Raw genomic sequence first — 6268 nt, 5'->3', positions numbered from 1 at the left:
TATATATAATGATATAATGTACACTGTATTAAGATAAAAGCTTCTAATAGATTCTTACCATTGAGACAAATGGTTTAGCAGATTTTTAGTTAGGCAATCTTCAGATTCTGGACACACAGTTTGTTTTATATGAAAATCAGGATGCTGGTATATGAGAAACCATGAGAAAAAAAACAAGAGGAAGCTTGATGTAAAAAGTGAAATAAGACAATGAGTGAATAAAAATGAAAAAAATAAGAAAGAGAAAAAATTAGGATTTCATCCATTTGGCTGTAAAAATCATAATAAAACAAACTTGTGTAGAATAATTCAATGGAAAGGAGTGCAAAGTCTGCAAGACAGCTGCTCAATCTTGAGAGGGTGTTGTCCTCCAGTTTAACAAATGAAATTTGTCTGTATGCTTGCATTTGCTAAAAATTTCAGTAGTGTGGTAGAATACTTGGATCTAAAAAGACTGGGCAATCTTTTAGCTACACATAAGTTGCATCTCTTAGAACCATTTACATATGGCATATATTTTTCCACATTTCTCTACTTGATTGTATGTGGTGTGCAGATGTTGGTCTTCAAACCCCATATGTGGCTAGCCAACTTAGTGGCTTTATTGTTGTCAGTGTCCTGGAAAATAGACTGGTAGTTTGCGTAACATCTTTTAAAATTGCCTTTGTATAAACCAATGTCGTTTTTGTTTTCGGTTCTGTTATCTTGAAGTGTTGCTGTGAGTTCTGCCTCATGCCTTGTTAAGTGGGGAAGCTTCAGGGTCTCAACTGTTGCAACTCACTGTGGGTTCTTGGTGAGACTTGTGAGTTATAGTGTTCTTCATATTGGGACAAATTATAGTAAAATTGTTATCTAGACTATCAGAAGTGGTCAATGGTTCAATGAAATGATTTTATCTGGTTTGGGAATTCATTCCTCATATGCCCTCTTTCCCACTTTGAGATGAGTTTATGTCTGGAAACATCCCAAAGAAGCCATCGATACTAGTTGTTTAGCTCCTCCTACTGTGGAGCATGGCGGCAGCTCTGTGATGATTTGGGCAGAAATATTATGAAATTCCCTTAGATGTTTAGTTGTTCTAGATGGGAGAGTTAATGCCAACGATTAGTTTATTTGAGTGTTTTGGTTGATCAGGTCCATCTTATGGAACAAACATAGTTCTCTGACAGTAGCACAGTCTTTCAGAAGAATAATGCACAAATCCACATGGCTAATGTTTTTTCAAAATTGGTATGAAGAGCTAAAAAGGAAAGTAAACCACTTGGATTGCCACCCCACCTCAGTTACCAGATCATAATATAATTGAACATTTTATGGTGCATTTTGAAACAGCAAGTGAAAAGCTGCTTCTGTTTGTTATCATTGCTGAGAACTAAAACAGTATGTATGTATGTATGTATGTATGTATGTATGTATGTATGCATGTATGTATGCATGTATGTATGCATGCATGTATGTATTATGTATGTATGTATGTATGGATGGATGGATTTTTTAAGACTGTGTTATAATGAGTTCTGTCATATATACCTCAAATGATTTTTAACAATGTTGTTTATAAATAACACTGGGGAACAATTTTTTTTTAAATTCTTATTTGGTGCCTCAGATGTTATACCCATTTCCCCATTGTAGATATATTCATGCTACTGAATAAGAACATGTTCTTCATTTGTTTCTAGCAGATCTAGTTTATGAGAAAATTAACTTAATGGATTTACTGCCTTTCTTCTCAGGGGAACATAATTTTGTATTTGCAATGATGTTCAAGGCTTGCTGATGAAAATAGGTATATCAAAATATGTGTCAAGTGAATTCATAGATAATTCAAAGCAAAGCTTAAAATGTGTACTCCTATACAAAAATCAACAAATATAGATCGATGTCAATTGGTCACTCAGCTAAGATAACTGAGCAACAGGAGACAAACACCTTGGTCTTACAGAAAATATCATACCATGATCACCTATGGCTAATTTGTGTGGATCTTATGATTTTATCATGGGTCAGCAGAGTGGATATACTGAGTATCCCTGCTTTATCTGTCTATGAGATTGTAGATCTAAGGTTGAGTGCTGAGAAAATGGTCATTGGAGAAAAGAATGTAATCACAGAACCCTCCATTGAGAGAGATAAAATCAGTTTACCACCACTGCACAACAAACTAGGTCAGATGAAGCAGTTTGTGAAAGCTTTGAGCAAAGAAGAGGACTGCTTCGACTATATATGTAGAAAATTTCTAGTGCTGACAATGGAGAAGCTGAAGATAAGTATTTTTGATGGGCTACAAATCAGGAACTCATGAAAGACCTACATTTCCAAGATTCAGTTAATGATGCTAAGGCAGATGCATGGTTTTCATTCAATCTGGTCATAAGAAATTTTCTTCACTGCAATAAAGCAGATAACTGCTCTAAACTAGCAAAGAATATGCTCTCCTCTTACCATCAACATGACTGAATATGAGCATCACACTGTATTACCTTCTTGAAAAGATGGTTTCATGGCAATGACCATCAGAACACTTTCCAAAGAAAAAAACTGAAGAATTTCTAGAGAGCTCAGTCTTTGAAAAATAACAATATCTGCAGTCAATGAGAAAGTGTCAATTTAAACATTTGGATATTGGTAAAGAGCTTTGTGATGAGTAACAGAAATTAACTGAACATGATAGACTGCATGCATGCATACATGCATGCATGCATGCATACATACATGCATACATACATAGTAGTGGCTTCTTTCTTGCATAGAAAGAATCATTGAAATGAATCATTGATAAAGCAATGTGAGACTCTTGTATGAGTCTTGAGGCCAGCCTGTGCCTTTTCAGGCTTTGGCCAGCCATGTACATGCAAAATGTTTATTTCCTTTTCCTATCAAGCAATACCTGTGCTTGATGTTTTTGAAAGAGAGGAAAAGTTTTGCACAGAACTAATCCCACTCTCATACATACATACATACATACATACATACATACATACATACATACATACATGTGTGTATGAATTGAATGAACAAACAAAACAACGTAGCAATCATCACAGTTGTTAGAAGTTACGTGTATATTTAATTGCAATTTAATTCAGTTCTGCATGACTTCAAGTTTTGCGTGTTGGATATATCCATCTTATCAGATGAAAGGGCACACACACACACACACACACACATACACACACACGCACACATACACTCTCACACACACACATACACACAAACACATTGTATTGGTAGAGAAAAAATCCAGGCTGTATCCTTTTGAAGCACATATGTTCATTCCAATATTGCAATCCAATATGTTGTTGACATTGTTGTTGTATTGATGTAAGATATGTATTAGAGTTGAAAATTCTCGAAATATTGCTTGCAGAGTTATATAACAAAACAGGAAGTTGGGAAATTTTGTTGGCATTATTTATTCATCATTACACATGTTTCCTTGGTTAGCAGGAATCACAGACTTGTACATGTCGCATAAAAGAATAAGATCAAGTTATATAGAAAATTCTTGCAGGTTTATCTGATATGTACAACTTTGTAATTCCTATTAGCAAATAAAACATGTGAAATGGCAAATAATTAATACTAAGCTTGGATTTTTCCCAACTTACATGTATGTATGTATGTATGTATGTGTGTGTATATGTATGTATGTATGTGTGTGTGTATGTATGCATGAATGTATGTATGTATATATGCATGCATGCATGTATGTATGTATGCTTGTTTGTTTTTCTTTGAGTTTAATTCAAGTTCTTGAGAGAGTTCACGCCAAAGACTAACAAGAGTTCTCAATATTTGTGAATGTCTGGTTGGTGTGTTGGTTGAACTGTTGATGTATACACCCAATTGTGTGCATCTATTCACATAAGAATCCCACTTGGAGAACCTTTGGAATGTCTTTCAAATCTTTGCTGTGCCACTAAAAGATTGGATTTGGAGAAACTGCGTCAGTTTCTTTTGCTCTTTTACTGTTAAACTGAGTATTTCTAAGATTTTGTGCAAATTTTTTGGTACATGACCTAATGCACCTATGATGAAAAGTACAAATGAGAATCCATAGTCAGGATACAAGAACTGTAAGTTCCACATTAATTCGCTATAAATGTTCTCTTTTTCCTGGACCTTTAATTGTACATATCACATCTGCTGGGCAGTTGACCTCTACAACAGGGCATAACTTTTGTTCCTTGTCCCACAGAACAATATCAGGTCTGTTATGTTTGCACCAAACTGATGTTTTTATTGGAGTGTTCCACTAGTATTCCTTGCTTTTAAAGGTGTGAATATCTGCTGGTTCTCACATGCCTTTAATGTATACATCAGAGCAATCCTCCATACAGATATCATGCATCAGGGGCAGGTTGTATCTTGTAAACATTTTGGAGCAGCTGCTGATGTGGGTGATATCTTCCACTCTGGTATAGGAGAGCCAATATTTTTTATCACAACATATAAGTTTGATGGTATCTTTGTCCCTCTTGTTTATCAAGTAATTAGTAGCTATCTCCTGTTCCTGAATAGTGAGGGCATATCCTTCTAGGTGAGATGTAATGTGCCTGTCGCAGGTTTGGGAGACACAACTCTTGCTGTCAATGCTGTTGTTGCTCTCTGGCTTAGGGAAAGGAATTCCTTCAAAGGGGTGTGTAAAACATCCAATTCACTGGTACGTCAGTTGAATACCACATAAATATGGGTATAATGCAAATTACAAACAATAAATTAAATAGAGAGATTCAATAGACAATCCAGTCATTTATTTATATTATATATATTATGAATATAATATTATTAATATATTATGAATATAATATAGTATAATATAACATTAAAAAAAATCAATAAAAAACCAAAATAGCCAACAATTTGATTCAACTTATATACATTATTTGATTTATAAACAATACATGTCCACTTATATAAGTCTCTTCAGAGCTTTGGTTTATAGACAGGTGAAATTCTGTGTGAAAGGACGGCTGGATTATCAAACAATTAATTCAAACGCCTATGTATTATGAGCATGAGCATTAATTTTTCAACTACATAACAATTACAATTAAAAAAACAACAAAATGAACTAAATAATTAAGTAAATAGAATCTACCTCAAATAATATTAATCCACATTCATTTAGGTCGGGGGTCCAAGGCGGGAAAGAGATGTTACTTGCTACGTTCGCATTTGTAAATAAATAACCGTGAGAGACGTGGTTTCACTACATACCTATATATTGTTATTGTATATTATTATAATAGTCAAAGATTGTCTTCGACCTAAACAAATTTAGATTAATATTATTTGAAATATATTTCGATAGTTGTAGATTCCATTTACTTAATTATTTTGTCCGTTATAATTCTGTTGTTTTTTAATTGTAATCATTATGTAGTTGAAAAGTTAACACTCATGCTCATAATACATAGGCATTTGAATTAATTTTTTTACAATCCAGCCATCCTTTCACATAGAATTTCGTCTCTGTAAACTAAAGCCCTAAAGAGACTTATGTAAGTATATATGTATTGCTTATATATCAAATAATGTATAACAGTTGAAACAAATTGTTGGCTCTTTTGGTTTTTTAATGATTTTTTGTTATATTATATTATATTCATAGTATATTATGTTATATTATAATATAAATAAATTATTGGATTGTCAATTGAAAGTCTCTATTTAATTTATTGTTTATATATGTGTGTGTGTATTACTGAGGAAGGCTGGTTTATGGGATTACCCTGGGTTTCCCGTCCATAAAGGGTTTAACTTTATGGCATATTTAACTTTATGAACAGGAAACCCAAAGTAATCCCATAAACCGGCCTTCCCTAGTAAAAAATATATACTGCTCTACATCTTAGACTGCGTCTCTTCTCCAGATTTATGTTTTCTACAAACGATATATATATGTATACAATGAATAAAGCATGAAAAGGATTGTGGAAAGGATTTATGAATTTCCATCTAAAAATCCTTGTTATTACTATATATTCAGTAGCAAAAGCAACTGTTTTCTCGAAGGTACATATTGTCTTGAATTGCTTGAAATGTGGAGTAGATAAACAGCCAACAACTGATGAAGAGTTGTTCTTTATACTACTTGTCTTGTTTTCCATTAGTTTCTCTCGTTCGCAAAAAATGTTTGTCTTCGTATTTCATGTTGTTTACATTTTGTGACGTTCTGTACCCATATATGCATATATATACATATATATATATCTGTATGTACATATGCCTATACATATATATATATATATATATATATATA

Source organism: Octopus bimaculoides, chromosome 8 (genome assembly GCF_001194135.2).
Source record: "Octopus bimaculoides isolate UCB-OBI-ISO-001 chromosome 8, ASM119413v2, whole genome shotgun sequence".
Taxonomy (NCBI): Eukaryota; Metazoa; Mollusca; class Cephalopoda; order Octopoda; family Octopodidae; genus Octopus; species Octopus bimaculoides.
Note: the sequence above shows the minus strand (reverse complement) of the source record.